Raw genomic sequence first — 20,491 nt, forward strand, 5'->3', positions numbered from 1 at the left:
GCATACATATATATAAACTACATCTATATATTAAAAGGGATATATATATATATAATATATATGTAAACTCATACTCCATAAGGAGGTATCATTATACCTAATGGCGAATAAATGAATCATTGTGAACAATACCCTCCACTTACCACTTTATATTTACAGAGGAGGTCTCCTGCTAAAATTACTGTCCTCGATCTGACCTTTGCGGTGATACCTCATATGCATGGTGCAATTGCTGTATACATTTGACACCAGACCGGCGCTTGCGTTCGCCTTTGCGCGTGCACAGGGGGGGGGCAGGGGTGCTTTTTTTTTTTTTTCTTTATTATTTTTTTGCTTTTTTATCTTATTTTTAAACTGTTCCTGTTCCTTTCATTTTTTTTTAAATCATTTTTATTGTTATCTCAGGGAATGTAAATATCCCCTATGATAGCAATAGGTAGTGACAGGTACTCTTTTTTTGAAAAAATTGGGTTCTATTAGACCCTAGATCTCTCCTCTGCCCTCAAAGCATCTGACCACACCAAGATCGGTGTGATAAAATGCTTTCCCAATTTCACAATGGCGCTGTTTACATCCGGCAAAATCTAAATCATGAAATGCTCGCAGCTTCCGGTTTCTTAGGCCATAGAGATGTTTGGAGCCATTCTGGTCTCTGATCAGCTCTATGGTCAGCTGGCTGAATCACCGGCTGCATTCTCAGGTTCCCTGTTGGGACAGGAGAGCCAGAGAAAAACATGGAAGACGGTGGGGGGCATTCCTTCCCACTGCTTGTAAAAGCAGTCTAGAGGTTAATTAGCCGCTAGGATTGCTTTTACATAAAAGCCAACCGCTGGCTGAAAAGAATGATACCAAGATGATACCTAAACCTGCAGGCATCATTCTGGTATAACCACTCAAAGTCCAGCAACATACCAGTACGTTGCTGGTCCTTGTTGGGCATATATTGTAAACTTTTTTTTCATGCAGCCTGTGGGCTGAACGAAAAAAAGAGATTGATTGGTGGGTATGCCCACCATTAGAATACCTCCCTTTATCCACCTACTTCTAATGATGGGCATAAATGCACCGTTTATATATGCCGAAGCATGGGGGCATCCTCCCCAAAAGGTAGGAGCAAATCGCTCCTCCGCCCCTGCTGCCCCCATGCTTTGGCATATATGCTCTTTTTTTAACTGTGGTGGTGAAATCACCTCCTACAGCGCTGGAGTCATGGCTTTATGTATCATGGGAGCAAACGCTGTCAAGATAAATAAATCCGCGCTGCAACTGAATGGCGTACCTGCTAAGCAAATGATGGTTTACAATAAAACAAAGTAACATTACAGTATAACAGTAAGACTTATCATACCTGCAAAGCAAATACAAAAAAAACATAGTAAAAAATAAAACATTTAACGCAACCTGTGCCTAAAATATATATATGCCGAAGCATGGGGGCATCCTCCCGCATAAGGTAAGAGCAAATCGCTCCTCCGCCCTCTGCTGCCCCCATGCTTCGGCATATATACTGAAGTATGTAACTGTGGTGGTGAAATCACCTCTGACAGCGCTGGAGTCACGGCTTTATGTATCGTGGGAACAAACGCTGTTGCTGTCAAGATAAATAAATCCGCGCTGCAGCTGAATTGCGTACCTGAAAACAAAAAAATGGTTAACAATAAAACACAGTAAACAGTAAAGTATAAACAAATTGCATATCTGAAAAGTAAACATGGTAAAACATAATAACAATAAAACATTGCAGAATAGAATACAGAAAAAAAGAGCAGAACAATAGAGAGAGGAGAGAGAGAGAGAGAGAGAGAGAGATAGAGAGATAGAGAGAGAACAATAAAATGACAACTATTTTTGTTTTTTTTATTTTATATATTTTTTTGTGTTTTTATTTTTTTTACTTTTTTAAAATTTTTTTAAAAATTTTTTTACACTTTTTTTGTAACTATAACTTTTGTAACTGGTACCAGGTTCGGGTCTCTCAAAATGCGATGGTATCTTGGGAGACCCTATGTTAGTGTGCCTAGTCTGTGCAGTGCTGTACTCTACGCTAATACTCAACTAGTGAATGGTAGCGTTCAAAACATTCACCAATGCAAAGACCAGGATTGTCAGGACAGGAGGGACAATAATAGCGGTTGTCACGCCTATATCCGCGTTTGCTGCAGACACAGCATCTTCTTTGGGGGGCTCGTTGGGTAGGGGTACTCAGGAGGACATACAGAAAATGCCTCTCATGCAGCCGGCTTACTGCATTTGGTTGGGGAAGGTGAGGTGGAGCACCATCTGGAAATAGAAGGGCTCTGACGATCTCTTACTGAAATTTAAGGAAGGATCCAGTCCGTCCTGAAGCTCTGTATAGCACATGAGCGTTCAGCAAAGCCAATTGAAATAAATAAACAGACACTTTTTTGTACCAGCGTCTGGCCTTACGGGCAACTAGGTACAGCGCCAACAACTGGTCGTTGAGGTCCACCACTCCCATGTTAAGGTTATATTCGTGGACACAGAGGGGTTTCTCCACAACACCAGTCGCCGTAGGAATTTGGACCGTCGTGTCTGCATGAAGGGAGGTAAGAACGAAAACATTCTTATTATCCCTCCACTTCATAGCGAGCAAATTATTACACTTGAAGCAGGCTCTCTCCCCCAGCCTAAGACGGGAATCTACAAGCCGCTGGGGAAAGTCCCATCGATTAGGTCGCACAGTGCCACATGCTCCAATCTGATGATCAAAAAGGTGACTAAACAGTGGCATGCTCATGTAATAATTGTCCACGTACAAGTGGTACCCCTTTCCGAATAAGGGTGACGCCAAGTCCCACACAATCTTGCCAGCGCTTCCTATGTAGTCAGGGCAGTTTGTCGGCTCTACGTGACTATCTTTGCCCTCGTAAACCATAAAACTACATGTATAGCCTGTGGCCCTGTCACAGAGCTTATACATCTTGACCCCGTATCTGGCATGCTTGCTGAAAAGGTACTGTTTGAATGAAGCGGCCAGAAAACGTAATCAGGGACTCATCAGCGCAGACAACTTGATGGGGAGTAAACAAGTCTGCAAAACGTTGGTTAAAGTGGTTTACGAGGGGCCGAATTTTGTAGAGCCGATCGTATCCAGGGTCTCCACGAGGACAACAGAGTTCATTGTTGTTGAAGTGCATGAACCGCAAAATCTGCTCGTATCGTGCCCTGGTCATGTAGGCAGAGAACAAGGGCATATGGTGAATTGGGTCAGTGGACCAATATGGCCGCAACTCACTCTTTTTAGTTATGCCCATGTTGAGGGAAAGGCCCAGAAAGATCTTAAATTCGGAAACCGTAATTGGTTTCCAATCTCTGGCAAGGGAGGACTGGGGAATAGTGGCGATGTGTTGACCAGCGTACAAATTTCTTTGGTCCACAATAGATCTATCAAGTGACGTAAAATCAACTGTTTCCACCTGAATGCCGGGTTGGCCAGTGAATAGGGGAAGTACGGGTGCTGCAGAAGTGGTGGGTTCCCAATTAGGATTGGCGAATGCAGCAGGAAGGGCACTATGGGCACGACGGGCCTGTGTTCGTCTTCTTCTTGGTGGCAGTGGGACACTACTTGTGCTTGCCACCTCACCAGCTTGAACTACACTTATGGGACTCGCCACGTCACCAAGTGTTACTGCAGTGCTGGATGTACGACCAGGGTGTACTAGGCCGCTGGTGCTTGCCAGTTCACCAGAAGGAATAGCGGCGCTAGTACTGCTCTGCTCCATACGAGGGACCTGCGATTCTTGCACCTCAACAACAGCAGAAGAAGATTGGGGTCTGGTACGCCTGACCTTGGCAGGGACCACAACTCCGTCGTCAGAGCTATCTGTCATGGAGCCGCTGTCCTCTACAGGATCGTATTCTGAGCCTGAATCTGACAGATGAGTGACTTCCTCTTCACTATCTGTCATGCTCAGAAACGTGTAGGCCTCTTCACTAGTGTACCTTCGATTTGCCATTTTGGGCTCTAAATTTAGTGGTACACTAGTGAGACTCACAGGTAAAAAAGCTCCTGACTGTTAGCGACTATATCAAAACGCTACCAAAAAAACTGTTAGCGATCACAGGGATCAGGCCTGACTCTGAGAACGCTGCAGTTATGTGTGTTTATTGTTTTGTAAGTGACAGTGATCGATTGATACTGCACTTGGGTGGGCGGGGCAGGGCTGGGCCCGAGGGGCAAAACGTAGGTGCTAGCAGGTATCTGGGCTGATCCCGCTAACACTGCATTTTTGGGAACCCTAAACTGCTAGGGACGCTAGTATAGATCTGATCGGATCAGATATTGATCTGTTCAGATACTATACCACTAAGGGAGGTGTATGCTGCATGCGTGGGTGTTAGCGGTACTGGCGCTAACCTGACGCTGCCTGGGGCGACGCAGACCGTATCTGACTCTAAAACCTAACTTATATCACCACCGGGCGATTAGGGGGTTAAACCTTTATTAGGTAATAAACGGCGGGTGCCCTGAAACTATAAAAAACAAACTAACTAACCAGGGTCACCCATAACACTTATACGGTGATCACCGGTGAAAGGGTTAACTAGGGGGCAATCAGGGGGTTAAAACCTTTATTAGGTAGTATATGGGGGTCCCTGACGCTATAAAAAGCTGACGGCGAACCTATATACTTACCTCCCTAACTAGCATTACCTGTGACACTAATACAGCAATCAGAAAAACGATCGCTTAGTGACACTGTTGACGGGGGGTGATCAAGGGGCTAACCTTTATTAGGGGGGGGGTTAGGGGGGTATCCTAGACCTAATGGGGGCTAACCCTAACTGCCCTACCACTTATAACTGTCACAAACTGACACCAATGCAATAATCAGAAAAAAAAAATTGTTATTGGTGTCACTGTAACAGGGGGTACAGGGGGGTGATCGGGGGGTGATGGGGGGTGAAATGTGTGCCTAGAGTGTTCTACTGTTAGTGTGATGTTTGGTTCACTTACTTGATGTCTCCTCTGCGCATGAGGCGGTCAGCAAGTGGTTAAGTAATTATTAGATTTTAATATTATTGACATAGGTGTGTGGAGGGTATTGTTCACAATTGTTCGCCATTAGGTATAATGATACCTCCTTATGGAGTATGAGTTTACATATATATTATATATATATATATCCTTTTTTATATATAGATGTAGTTTATATATATGCAATTTATATATTTTTGTGTAATATAATAATGTTTTTATTTTCTTAATGAGTTCTGATCATTGATTTACCTTATATGTACATATATATATATATATATATATATATATATATATAAAATATGTGTATATTTTTCCAATGGCTCTATATACAATATATTACGGTTACCTTTTTTTTTCAAAAAAGATTTTTATTGAAAAAAAAAAACATATCTAGCAGAAAGTGTCATCATACAATCGTCAAGGTATCATGGAACATTGATATTTGTATTAAGAACAGATGAGTCCAAGATATGGTAGTTATACAAGTCTCATATGCATACATTTCAACATATATAGAATGGGTAATATCCATATCTAGTGGAAGAAGATAAACCCTGAGGGTAATTTTAGGGAGCATGTTGCCAAATATCGAGGCATATTGTAACATCTTGGGGTATGTCTAGTGAAGAGAGGTTCCAGTTCTTGGGGTGATTAAGTTTGTATGATCAGATAGTCCATATAGGGTGTGAAGTTGCTGGTCGGGTTCTCTAATTTGAGAATCCGAGTCGCAACGGGTAATAAGACGGGGTCTTAGCGGAATTAAAATACATGGGGATTAAGGAAGGGTCAGAGTGTGAGAAAGTGGGGGTGGGGGTGGGGGATGGAGATGAGGGAGGGGGGGGAGATAGTTAGCGGTATAGTGGTTGTTTCCTCGGTTTCTGCCACTAGCAGCGTCGTTTCGATATGATGTTTTAGGGTGAAGTGGGTCAAATATGTGGGACATTTTGTGTCGTGGAGCTGCATAAGGAAGATGATGGCTTATGGACTCCCATACTCCCATACTGGTTAGGGGTGGGAGACCAGGCCATCTGTGATATAAGAGGAAGGAAAAAAAAAGGGGGGGTGTTTTAGGGGGTTATCTGGAGAGATCAGTAGGAGTTTGTCATAAGTGTGCGCGTCCTGGACAAGGATTAATTCAGCAGTGTTAGATATCTGTCAGTTGTTCGAAAATGATTCCAGCATGCTCAGGTCTTTGAAAATTTGGCTGGGGTGTCTCGTGAGATGGAAGTGAGTTCTTCCATTTCAGCTATTTTGTTAATCTGCTTAAACCATTCTGGTATGGTCGGTATATGGGGAGAGCCCCAATGTCTTGGAATGCACATTTTTGCTGCGTTGATAAGGGGTAGGATCAATGTTTTACGGTAGCAATGGGTAGATAGATCTGAGTGATGGAAGATGCATTGGGCTGGTGAGTGATCTAAGGTGTAAGTGGATATTGATTCGGTGAGTTTTCGGACTTGGGTCCAGAATGGTTGGATTTTCGGACATGACCACATAATATGTAACAATGTGACTGGCTCTTCGTCACATCTCCAGCATTTGTTGGGGTATGAGGGGTTGATTTTGTTCAAAATAGCTGGAGTTTTGTACCAGCGTGTTAGGGTCTTGTAATTGTTTTCCTGGATAGAGATGTTTAGAGAGCCTTTGTGGGCAATTGTAAATATACGTTCCCATTGGTCCTCCGATAGTTCTAATTGTGTTTCTCTTTCCCATGTTTTGTAAGCTTTTCCTTCCTTATCTCCTTAAATCTCCGCAAATAGCATGGTATAGATATTGGAGATTAAGTGTTGTTGGGGGTTGGTTTGGGAGCAGAGGTGTTCAAATGGAGTGAGTGGTCGTGTGACAGAGGCGTCGCGATAGATCTCCTGTAAAAGTGGTGAATTTGAAAGTAGGTCCAGAGTGGAAGAGGGCTGTTTGTGAAGGTGAGTGTTAGTGCTAGGCGTTCTAGGAGAGTACCGTTGCGAAAGAAGTGGTGTGCTAATATGTCTGGGTGTTGCCATTGTGGCATTAGGAATTGTGTGGGGTTGAGTCTTACCGGGGTTAAGGGTCCTGGAGAAGAGGAGATGTGCAGTTTTTGGCATGTTTCTCTGAAACATCGGAGTGTCGGTTCAATGAGAGGGTGTTCTCTAAGAGCGGGGGGATGTGTTTAGGTGACAACCAGGGTGTTGTTCGTAGTGGTGAGGGGGATAATGAGTCTTCCAGTCTAACCCAGTCCTCATAGTGACTGTGTAGTGACCAATCTGCAATTCTAGTGAGATGGCATGCCCAATAGTATTTTTGGAGATCTGGGAGACCAATACCCCCCTTCATTTTTGGTCGTGTTAAAAGGTTATATGAAATTCTCGGATGTTTTTGTTTCCATAAAAATTCTGAACACATCCTTCTGTAGGATAGGAAGAAAGATAAGGGAAGTTTTATGGGAACGGTTTGCAGAATGTAAAGAATACGAGGAAGGATATTCATTTTGATAATTGCCGCACGGCCGAACCACGAAAACTGTGGTTTGTTCCATTTTTCGAGGTCCTCGGATATGGTTTTGAGTATGGGTAAGTAATTTTTGGTGAAGAGGTCTGATAAGTTTGCTGTAAGATAGATCCCTAAGTATTTAATTGCATGATGACGCCATTGGAAGGGGAAGTTAGTTTCACATTGTGCGACTGTCTCTCGTGGGATGGTGACATTGAGGGCATGGGATTTAGTGAAGTTGATTTTGAAATTAGAGAGATGTTGGAAGAGTTTGAAGTCTTTCAGTAAATTTGGGATTGAGATATGGGGTTCGCTAAGGGAAAGTAATATTTCATCAGCAAAAGCTGTTAACTTATAGGTGTGGCCTGCTATGGGTATGCCTTTAATATTTTCCGTGTTCCTGAGGCAGTTTAGTAGTGGTTCCAGGGTTAATACAAATAGGATGGGGGAGAGGGGGCATCCTTGTCTCGTCCCATTGGTTATGGAGAAGGCGTTTGACAGATGGCCATTTGTTCGAACTCTAGCGGTTGGTGTCGTGTATAGGGACATGATCAAGTTGAACATATAGTCTTGGAGCCCTACGTATCTCAATACTGCTCCCATGTAGTCCCAGGCCAATCTGTCAAACGCCTTCTCCGCGTCCAACGACAGGACGAACCCTTTATGTTTGTTGGTTGTCATCCAATGGTGGAGATTTATGGCTTTGATAGTGTCATCTCTTGCTTCTCTTCCTGGAATGAAACCAACCTGGTCTAAACCTATTAGGGAGGGTAGGAGAGGAAGCAGGCGGTTTGCAAGGATTTTGGCAAACAATTTTATGTTGACGTTTAGGAGGGAAATCGACCTATAATTGGTAACCAGTGTCGTGTCCTTTCCTTCCTTTGGTATGATGGTAATGTGTGCTTCAAGAAGTCTGTGGAAGGGAGGCGTGGCAGAAGATAGGGAGTTGAAGGCTTTGAGGAAGGGGCTGGTAAGTACTTCTGTGAAGGTTTTAAAATAGGCGGCTGTGAGTCCATCTGGGCCGGGGCTTTTTTCTGCTTTTAATTGTTTGATCGCAGTTTTTAGTTCGTCTTCTGAAAAGGGGTTTTCTAATTGGTGGGCATCCTCTGTATTGATGGGTTTGGGGCAGTAATTTTTCAAAAAGTTTTGGATAAGGGAGCATCTAGTGTTGTCTGTAGTGGGGTTTTCTGTTTGCCTGTTCATGTTGTATAGAGTAGCGTAGTATGTCTCGAATTGGGTGGCTATATCTGGGGTAGTGACTTTAGACCTACCCTGGGAGTCTTTGATAGTGAGAATGTTGGTGCGGACTTTGTTCCTTTGAATGGCTTTGGCTAGGTATTTGCCGCTTTTGTTCCCAAACTCGTAAAATAATTTCTGTTGTAAAATAAATTTACGTTTTGTTTTGTGGGACAACTCTGCAAGTAGGAGTTCTCTAGTTTGCGTGAGATCTTGGTATGACTGTTGAGCGTGAGTTTGTTTATGTACCCGTTCTAGAGTTTTAATCTTGTGTATCAGATTTGTGATTTTGGCCTGGTGAGCCTTTTTCCGCAACGTCTTAAGAGCAATGAATTTGCCTCTTAGGATGCACTTATGAGCCTCCCATTGAATTAGTGGGGCTGTCTCTCCATTATTGTTGTCTATAAAGAAGTTGTGTATGGTTTGCCTAATGTCTGTGACGTCTTCTTCCGAGGTCAATAAAGAGGAGTCCAATCGCCAAGTCTTTGAGACGGAGAGGTGGTCTGGGAAGGTCAATGTCATTGTGATTGGGTGGTGGTCGGATAAGAGCATCGGTTCAATTGTTGCGTGTGAAAGAAAAGGAAGGTCAGTCTGGGAGAGGAAGAGGTAGTCTATCCTCGAATATTTGTTATGCTGGGCAAAAAAGAACGTGTAGTCTTTTTCATTTGGATGAAGAGTATGCCACGTGTCATGTAAGAGTAGCTCTTGAAATTGCAGTTTGATATGGCGTAGGGTTCTATAGGGTAATGATGTGGTGCCTGAGGACGTGTCCAATAGTGGGTATAATGCAACATTAAAGTCACCTCCGAGTGACTCCTGTCAGGAGTTGGGATATTTGTTTGAAGAAGCTGGATTGTGCTGAGTTGGGGCTATAGATATTGGCCAAGGTTATGGGTCGACCATGAGCTTTGCCTTTTAAAAAAATGTATCTGCCTTCCTTGTCGATAAGTGAGTCGGTGATTTCCCAATTTAGGTTTTTGGAGATCAAGATTGATACCCATTTAGTTTTTGCCTGTGTGTTTGTAGAGTGATAAGAAATTGGAAACCAGGGGTTAGTGAGCTTGGGAATTTTGTCAGTGCGAAAGTGCGTTTCTTGTAGGAAGACGATGTCGGTTTTCAGTTTGTGCATCTGTGAGAGAATTTGGCTGTGTTTCTCTGGGATGTTGAGCCCTTTCACATTCAAGGATGTCACTTTCAACATAGTATGTTTAGCGGTGGTTTTTATATGTGCCATACTGTTTGGTGGGGTCGGGCTTTGACTAGGTGAAGGGGTCTTAGCTTTTGGTCTTTAGGTACCCCTAAGTATTATACAAGGTGGGCTGTGAGACTTTTGGTGTCCCGTTTGGAGAGGATTGAGCTATCAATATGAGAGTGGCGGAGACCGAGGAGGTGGGGTAGGGAAGAAAATCGGAAAGAAGGAGGAAAAATCAGTAAGAATGGGTGTAGTAGAGAGGAGTGAAGGTGGTCAGGGGAGAATACAGAGGGTATGAAGGGAGGTCAAATGAGGAGGAGGAACTTTTGAGTGTGGGGGAACGAGCTAAGAGAAAGGAGGGGAAACACTCCGGAGGTGAGGAGGGATTCAAGGACCCTCCTTACAGGGTGTTATGTATTCCGGTAGGGGTCGACGGGAAAGAATAAATTCCCGTCTCGTGGAGATGTGGGAGGTACCGGTGTAACCTGAGTTGAGCGGACTATGGAGTCCTCTAGTCTTCAGAGGTGGAGGAATAATAGGGATAAGTAAAGGAGCCAGTGGTTCGTATCAGCGAGCATAAGGACCATGGGTTAGCAGGGGGAGAGCTAAGACGTGATTTGTTAGATAATTGTAAGGTAGGATATCTAATGAGGTCGTATGAGGGAGGAGGGCGCATCAATTTAATTTATGGAATGTCGAAGTTGGTGTCATGGGGATAGATACCGGTTAACTGTACATACATCGTACATAAGTCTATCAACAAAGGGGGGGATCCTGTGACTATAGGAATTGCTTTGCTACACCATCTAGACAATTGACTATAAGCATGTATACCTTGCTGCAGCATCAGAACATTTCCGGGATGGACCACTGGCGTGCAAGGCTGAGTTCCGCTTGGTTCTTGAACGGATTTCCGGGAGTTGATCGTGAAAATGGACCAGCAGTATTCACCTGGTTATGTGTTTTGAATAAATAGCCATGAAATGGGAGAAGTAGTGCAAGTGGGATTTAGGAACCGGCCTCACCTGCCTGAGGTCCACCGAGGCTCTGCTGAAGAAAAGTATCGTTAAGAAAAGTATCGTTAACTAAAAAAAAAATTATTAAACAAATTAATTGAAACATCTTACAAAACAGGTAGAACATTTATGTGAGATTGAATATTCAATTGATACCTGAGTACGATAGGAGAGGGAGATAAAACTGTCTCCAACAAAAAAACATTAACAGAGAATTTTATGTCAGGGTGTCCCCTTTCAGGACGCTCGGCCTGTCTGGGGGTCTTGTCTCACATGGAGATCCTAAGTAGGTAACATGTGGAAACCAGTGAATAAGTAAATATATACAGTTGGCGACTCCACACGGAACCCGCATTTGCGTATGTATCTGTAATTAGAAATAGCTTTTTTTTATGGCAATTACATAGGTGTGAAAACCTCACGGCCTGTATTCCCCCTGTTGGTCAATTTGGGGGAGGGGTGGTAGGGAATTGAGCAGAGAGATGATCTCTTTGTGAGGTTGAAGGATTGTTTGGGATTGGGTAATAGAGAAAAGGGTGGTAAAGAGAAATGATCTCAAGTTCCGTGCGAAGTCGCCCCTCTGGAGGGGGGTCCAGTTACATAGTATACATATCTGGCATCCAGTCCTATAACAGATGGCTTTAGATTGTAATGGGAAAGAAGAAGCCAAGTCTTGGGGATCTTTTGTTTATGTTCCAGGATGAGCAGTAACCTTCTTATAGGGGGGTTGAGTGGAAATTATAGAGAGTTAGATAAAGGGGTGAGGGGTTGCGGAGGTGAAAGGGGCATGGGGATAGGGAAACTGAAATATGGGCTGTGTAATAGACTTGGGAGTTGTTCATCCTCTTGTAGGTGAATAATTATACTTGAGTGATAATGTTCAGGTAGGCTGAAGTCTGTTGGCAATGTAGAGGTTGCTGTTCGATACCTTTGATGAGGGTGTTCAAGCATCGTGAAGAGTCCCAGAGACTGGTTGGGTTTCATATATCGAGGCTATGGAGGGATTGAGGACTTAGTTTCGGTGAGTCCTGGGGTCCACGTGGGTGTCCACGGACATGTTCAGTGTGGGAAGAAAGCTGTGGACTTAGCATTTGAGATGGTATGCGCATCCTCTCTGATATTGAGGTGTCAAGTGTGGATACCTTCTTCGCAAGATCTTTGGGCGTAGAGCAAGTTCATGGGCTATTTGTTAGGGGTTAGGTTTGGGGATTCCTGATGAAGAGTGAGGAGGGGTGAGCTGATCCTTTACTCTGTATCTCCATGGTGGGGTCTCCTGTGAGCTGGAGAGGCCGTGGAGCTGTTGTTTACGGTGTTCCTGTGTCCCGCAGAGGTATTGGTTCTGGGTGAGTTGGATCTGCGTCTTCTGATATGGAAGTCATCACGTACTGGGATGGCATCCATTGAGGTAGATATGAGGGGTTCTGAGAGGTCTGTACCAGTCAGGTATTTCAATGTGTGGTATGTTCAGTGCTTCGCAGAATGCGGGAGATCTTCCAGGACCCTCAGATTTGCCGCACGCCCTTGTGATGTGACCGAGAGGCAAAAGGGGAGTTTCCAGCGGTATTGAATTCCGTTTGTGCGCAGTAAGTCCAGGAGGGGGCGTAAGTCTCTTCTATTTTGGAGAGTAATGGGTGATAAATCTTGAAAGATTTGATTGCGGCGGTCTCTGGCCCTGCGCAGGATCTCTTCTTTTAGTTTAAAATTGACCAGGCAACATACTACATCTCTGGGAGGGTCAGTATCCCTTTCCCTAGGTCTGAGGGCTCTGTGCAGGTGTTCACAATCAATGGGGGTCTCGGGGGGTCTACCTAAGAGATCATTGAATACGGCTATGGTGGCCTGGGCAATTTGGGTGTGATCGATCGACTCTGGCATTCCTCTTACTCGCAAGTTGTGACGCCTGCCACAGTTATCCTGGTCTTCCAAGTATCTGTGTAGGTCTCTGAGCTGGGTATTTTGTGTCTGGGATGATATCTGGAGCTGTTGGATGTCATTTGCATTACGGCTTGTTGTTTCCTCAATATCCTCCATGCGCACCGCTATGGATTGGATGTCCCTCCGGAGGTCCGTGGTTGCTGTATGTTGACAGGGTGTTCTGCCGCTGTGTCTGGCATAGAAAATTGCGTTTGGTGCCTGCCAGACGGGCTGAGGCTGGAGGAGCACGCTGTGGAGGAGTAGGCCCGAGATGAAGCTGGGGCCTCGCGTGGCTGTGTCCGGAAGAGCTCCGGGATGCCGCATGTTGGTTGTGAGTCGGGCCTCCTCGGGGATCGGGATGGGGATGTGTTTCCCTTCGTTGTTTCCATAACTGCGGGTGTGTTTGGCTCCGTTAATCTTATGAAAGAACCTCTGAAAACCGAAGCACGGGGATCAGACGTCCATCAGAGTCCGGCACCAGACCACGCCCCCACGGTTATCTTTTTTATTATTGGTATAGTCATATAATTACACATCTTTATCCTATATTAATATTGTATGCATTTTTCTAGCATTAGCTCCCCTTTCCTTGTTATACAGTCACTTCTACTTAAAACCAGGTTCAAGTATATATATATTTTATAGATATTTTTTATAATTTCAATTTTTTTTTAAGTACATAGTAAAGTTTATTCCTTTTTTTAACTGCAATACTATTAGTAGCTGTTTCAAGTATTTAACACCGCCAGTTTAAAAAAGGGATGATAGGCTGTTTTTTCTGTGTCCGTCCTGTTAATTTGTATTTTTGTGCACATATTTGCTGAGCAAAGATGGCTCATGCAAGACACCGTATATTGAGCAGTGATGGCTCATATAGGACACCGTACATCATAGGAAAAATAGTGAATCACTATGGATTGGTATTCACCTAAATGTATCCAAGTAGTTTAACTTTATGTGTTGGTCTCATTGAAGAACATAGACCCAGCACCAGAGTGTCCACAGCAAAATGGCTGCTCACACTCTATTTTAATTGACAGCTTCACCGTCCAATCACATCACCCTCTGCGGAAGATACGAAATTCCTTTGTATCGACACATGTAGGGGAAGGGGACAGGATGGCACGCTTAGCAGATCAGCTGTTAGGAACGATCAGCATACCATCCCATTACCCGCCGGTTTCAACCATTCTTTTTTTGCTTGATGTAGAATGGCGCACTGAAGCGCCTGGATATTGTGAGTACCCTGTGTGGGACCTGTTTATTTTTGGTTCAATAAATTGCATAAACATACTACACTACGAGATCCTTTTTTCATTGATTTACTGAGGCACAATGGCGATTGATCCAGGATCCCGGACGCACTGTTGAACCCTGTAGTGGTTCCAAAGCGTGTATTGACCAAGCTTAACAGCAAGGTCACACACCTTCATTACATGGAGGGGAGCACCTGAGTGAGAAGACAGCGTCTGATTAACGCATCACTTTCACAGCATACTGAATCGCATTGTTGTGTAGGAGCCCCTGTAAATTGAATCAATTTGAACTTTGCACAGTGCACTTAAGCACTTTTATAATTCCAGTATTTGGATCTATTTAAATTTCCACGGACTTATTTGCTTTAAAAACATTTTTTATCACTATATGAATGCACATTGTCACTTTATTATTTGGCTATTAAGCACGTGTCATTTTATATATTTTTCATTATATCATTTATACATTATTATTACCACGGTGTAGAGGATATATTTTTACCAGTTCAGAGACTTTTTGCTTATACCTTTGATAGCGCAGCGTTTTTAATGCGTTTTTAGTACTTTTACATGGTTTATGAGACATGTTTACCGCTTGCAGCTGATTCAAAGAGGATTTATTGGTTTATTATTGTTAGTGGAGGCTCACAGGACGTTCTATATAATTTTGGGCTGGATAAGGTATTTACTGACAGAAAAAAAATGTTTTACTATCCAAAGTTAAAACAACAAGGGCAGAGGATTTAATAGATGGAAAGCTGAAAAAATGACTGAAGGTCCACCTTAAAGTGGAATTCCAGCTAACACAGGACAGTGTAAGCAGGAATCCCACTCGAGGCTGGGTTCACACATGTCCGGCTGCGGTTTGCAGTCCGGAGTCCGGTGCATTTCCATTCACTGGTTCAAATTTTTCCTGAATTCGCACTTGAACCAAACCAAAAAATGCACAGGACCCTTTTTCAAACTGCACCACAGCTGCCCCGGGCATGTGTGAACCAGCTCCATTGAAAGCCGTTCCCATTCATGTTATGCGAATTGGATGAGATTAAAAACACTTTCCAATTGGCATATATGTGAACCAGGGACGTGTGGTGAGGTCAGTGGCTGGTGAGGCACTGGCTAGTATCAGAGCCAGATACACACAGGTTACATACGCCACGATCGTTAGAGCGAGAGCAATAATTCTAGCACTAGACATCCTCTGTAACTCTAAACATGTAACCTGTAAAAAAAATTAAAGTGTCACCTATGGAGATTTATACGTACTGAAGTTTGGCACTGTGACAGACCTAGCCAGAACAGAGGCTGTTGGAGAGGAATGTATGCAAGCCTGTTGCCTTTTGATTATGGGCCCTGGATTTTCAATGGAACAATACTCTTTGTGAGGTGAATGAGAAATCCAGGCTGAACTGTACTAATCGGACTCAGTCGTGTATATATGTATATATTGTATGGGGACTCCTTACTGTAGATTTGTGTCCCTGAAGAGGGAGGGGGGATTCCTCCAGCAGCCCCCTGCTGATAAGACTGATTCATTCTGTTGGGACACATCCTGTGAGGAGATGCCGGTGTCATCAATTCCAACTACCTGTGTTTATGTTAATTGAATGAGCTGATGACATTGTCCTCTATACAATGTAGGAGACGGGACGACTCCTATTGGAGCTGCTATTGTGTTGATATAACTGTGTGAAGCTCGGTGACCACAAGTCTGGGCGAAAGGTCATGTCTCAGTCACCTAGGCTGTATAAAGGATTAGATGATTAGCTCATGTTAATTAAGTTACAGTTGTATTGTTAGAGGAGGTTCCAACGGCATATAAAGTCTTGTAATTTTGATTCTAAATAAAGTGAGTTCCTGGTAGCAACAAGCAAGTGTCGCCTTGTTTTGTGCTCAGAGAGGTTGGGATATCTGTATACAGACTGGGAGGAAGTGGTATATGACGGAAGCACTCAAGCGGAGTGTGGGACGTTCCGTGACATTGGTGGCAAGCAGCGGGAAAGCTTCCTGCAGTCTGGGAAATTTAAACCTCCACCTGGATCCAAGATCAGGATAGCAGACTTCAGTCACTCCAGCGGAGATATGGACCTGGCATCAGAATTCCCGGGGCTGCTGCGAATCATCCTTTCAACATACACCAGGACTGTGTCTGAGGATGAATACCTGGAGCTTAGGCAGCAAATTCGGGTGGAGCTCTGGATTGCAGCCCTCCGTCTCACTGGTATAAAACAGGGCAAGTGCTTTCCAACCCAAGAGCAACGGGCCAGTGACCAACGGGCATTGCGGATGGCATTCCTGGGAGAGCAGCCCCAGGAGCAATGGGTGACTGAGTTGGACAGGTTGGTCCAGCAGGAGATAGAGCTGGACAATCGTTATTGGGCTCTGCAATGGCACGCAGAGGAGGGATATTTAGGGGAGACGACAGAATGCTCTCCAGAGGGATATGACTTTGGCGGCCCTGGATTGCTGTGGGAGAACCTTACAGATCTTTTTATGTTTGGCGATGAAGGGGAACCTGACCTTGAGGACCTGAGAGAATATAGAGAGTCTATGCTCGGTCTTGCAGGGGTCTCAGAGCTCAAACCTGATCTGGACCATTTGCTAAGGAAGGAACAGCATCTGGAAAGGGCATACAGGAAACTGCTAGAACAAGTTCAGCAGCATGCCAGAGAATCGGCAGTGGAAAATCCGGAGATTGCCGTCCCCAAACCTTAAGTGCTGACAACAGGGCAGAGCTCTGCTAACCTCTGCCCAGAAATGATAGCATCTTCTGGGTTCCATGGACAGGAGATGGTGAACCTCTATCCCCAGACATCAGTTGCAGAGACATGGGATTTTAAAGACTTTCTGCTGAGGAAAAAAACCTGATGAGCCTCCAGCAGAAGAGCTGCTATCAGGGCCAAAGTTCACTGTGTTCTGCCCAGCACCAACAGTGGCTTCGGCCTTCTTGAGAGAAGAGATAGTCGGCCTTTCTCCCACAACACTGACAGGGACATGTGATTTTCTGCCAGCAGCATCTATGGAGTTAAAACAAACTTCTCCAGCTGAAGATCTGGTAACTGAACAGAGGGTCCAAGACCTCTGTCCCACACTTTTACCACTTCCAGAGACTGGGGATTTAATAGACGTTTCTGTAGAGGAGGAACCACCTGGCAAACCCCCAGCAGAAGTGCTGGCAACAGGACAGAGGGTCCAAGACCTCTGCCCCACACCTGCAGCAATTGTGGAGGCCCAAGGTGAGGAGGTGGCAGTCTATCGCGAGCTGCAGATCAGGATCCAAGGAGAGAATGCAGTCATCACCTCACAACTGCAGCTTGATCTGGTGTCGGTTGATGGGGCTTCAGTCCCCACCTGTATACCCCAGGGATGCTGGGCAATCGGCCCAGATCCCCAACAGCAGGATGGAGTGAGCCCAGTCCCCCTGTCTTCTCTCCAGCGGCAGAAAGGACTCCAGGGAGAAGGGCCAGTCCGGGCCTCTCCCCAGCGGTGGATATGTTCTCTGAGAGAGGCAGAGGATGGCTGGGTGAGTAATACTCTGTTTGGAATAATTTGTTTGGGGTACTGTGTGGGTACAGGCAGTAGAGGACTGGAACTATGGACTAACTTCGGAGTCAACCCGTCTGGGGTCTCCTCCTGTGTTAGTCTCCTGCCGAAAGGGGAGAAATGTGACAGACCTAGCCAGAACAGAGGCTGTTGGAGAGGACTGTATGCAAGCCTGTTGCCTTTTGATTATGGGCCCTGGATTTTCAATGGAACAATACTCTTTGTGAGGTAAATGAGAAATCCAGGCTGAACTGTACTAATCGGACTCAGTCGTGTATATATGTATATATTGTATGGGGACTCCTTACTGTAGATTTGTGTCCCTGAAGAGGGAGGGGGGATTCCTCCAGCAGCCCCCTGCTGATAAGACTGATTCATTCTGTTGGGACACATCCTGTGAGGAGATGCCGGTGTCATCAATTCCAACTACCTGTGTTTATGTTAATTGAATGAGCTGATGACATTGTCCTCTATACAATGTAGGAGACGGGACGACTCCTATTGGAGCTGCTATTGTGTTGATATAACTGTGTGAAGCTCGGTGACCACAAGTCTGGGCGAAAGGTCATGTCTCAGTCACCTAGGCTGTATAAAGGATTAGATAATTAGCTCATGTTAGTTAAGTTACAGTTGTATTGTTAGAGGAGGTTCCAACGGCATATAAAGTCTTGTAATTTTGATTCTAAATAAAGTGAGTTCTTGGTAGCAACAAGCAAGTGTCGTCTTGTTTTGTGCTCAGAGAGGTTGGGATATCTGTATACAGACTGGGAGGAAGTGGTATATGACGGAAGCACTCAAGCGGAGTGTGGGACGTTCCGTGACAGGCACCATTCCACAAGTGTGCGCAATTTTAAAGTGTGACATGTTAGTTATCCATTTACTCGGCATCACATCATCTTTCACATTATACAAAAAAAATCGGGCTAATGTTAGTGGTCTTTTTTTCATTCCAAAAAAAAAAAAATGCGTTAAAAAAAATTGTTGCGCAAATACTGTGTGACATAAAAAGTGGCAACGACCACCATTTTATTCCCTAGGGTGTCTGCTAAAACAATATATATAATGTTTGGGGGTTTAGATTTATATTCTATCAAAAAAAATATGATTTTTACATGTAGGAGAGAAGTGTCAGAATTGGCCTGGGTGGCAAGGGGTTAATTGGCATAAGTAATATACAAATAACTATTATATATTTGTTTTTAAGGTAATTTACTATATTTTCAAAATCTGTACTCAAGCAGGTGGCTTAACGGACAAATTACTGAAGTTTGAAGTAATTTCACAGTAAATAGATAAATAATATATTATTATGTTATAACACATAGCACATAAATATATGATTTAGCTTGAATATAACAGTACCTTTTCAACAGAATCAGTTTCTCCCTCTTAAAGTGATTGTAATGCCGCATACACACGATCGGACATTCCGACAACAAAATCGTGGATTTTTTCCGAAGGATGTTGGCTCAAACTTGTCTTGCATACACACGGTCACACAAATGTCGGAAATTCCAAACGTCAAGAGTGCAGAGACATACAACATGTACGACGGGACTATAAAAAGAAAGTTCAATAGCCAGTGCGCCACCCTTTGGGCTCCTTCTGCTAATCTTGTGTTTATCTCGTATTAGTAGAAGTTTGGTGAGAGACAATTCGCGCTTTTAAGCCTCGTGCTTCTCAGTTCGTTACTGCTTGTCAGTTTGTGCTTGTGGGTTTGTATCTGTTCTTCAGTGCGTGTTGTCAGATCGCTCCTGTCTTTCAGTGCATTCTATTTAGTAGTTCGTATCTGTTTTTCAGTGCCTTCTTGTCTGCTCGTTTCTGATTTTCAGCTCGCTCTTCTCGGTTCTTTCTGATTTTCAGTGCGTTCTGTTAGTTCGTTCTGCCCAGCTGACCGTTTTCAAGCCATGTTGCGGGTACGTACTAATTGTAGAGTTTGTGCTGTGCTTGGTGTTGGAGTTCTTGCTTTGACCCAAGTCCAGTCCATGAACAGGGCAAGGAGGAGATCATGGACGAAGAATTGGTTGCTCCAACGTGACCAATTTTCGCACATGCCTTTGTTGCGGGAGATCCAGGAGAATAATCCCGATGATTTCAGGAATTATTTCAGGATGACGGACCCCGTTTTTCACTGTCTGTTGGCTTTGCTGTCCCCTTATATTATGAAGCAGGACACCTGCATTCGGCAAGCCATTACTCCCGAGCAGTGGTTCGTCGCCACCTTGCGGTACTTGGCGACGGGCAGAAGTCTCCAGGATATCAAGTTTACAACTGGATTTTCCCCCCCAGGCTCTGGGAATCATTATTCCAGAGACCTGTTCTGCCATGATTCAGGTCCTGCAGAAGGACTATATTAGGGTAAGTTTTATCCTTTAACATCACATTCTATGTATTTAATGTTTGCTAATGTATTGTATTTATTTCATCATTCCATAATTACCATGATTGTAATATGCTGTGAATGTCCTCTTTGTCCTCATGCATGCTGTAAGCTTTTAATGCTCCATTTTGTCCTTCATGCATATTTGCCTTCACTTACCTCCCCAGCATGCTATCCAGGGCCCATACACACCTAGCCTAGTCACTTAACAATGTATTTTGTCAGCTCCATTGTAGTGCTTACCCTAAACACCCCCTAAAATGTGTATAAATGTTATTGTTGTCCTTAAATTCAGGCAGATATGGGGAGATAGTGTCACCTCTGAGGAGAGCTGTAGTGTCAGTGAACCCACATCCCTAATAGAATGAAGAAAAAATTACTCAAACATGAGTGTATATCCCCTAATGGGACTTTGATTTGGGTCACTGACAGGTAGGTAAGTATTAATATATTGAGTAGAGAAGTAGAAATTAAAAAGAAGATATT

Source organism: Aquarana catesbeiana, linkage group LG04 (assembly GCF_042186555.1).
Source record: "Aquarana catesbeiana isolate 2022-GZ linkage group LG04, ASM4218655v1, whole genome shotgun sequence".
In the NCBI taxonomy this organism is placed as follows: Eukaryota; Metazoa; Chordata; class Amphibia; order Anura; family Ranidae; genus Aquarana; species Aquarana catesbeiana.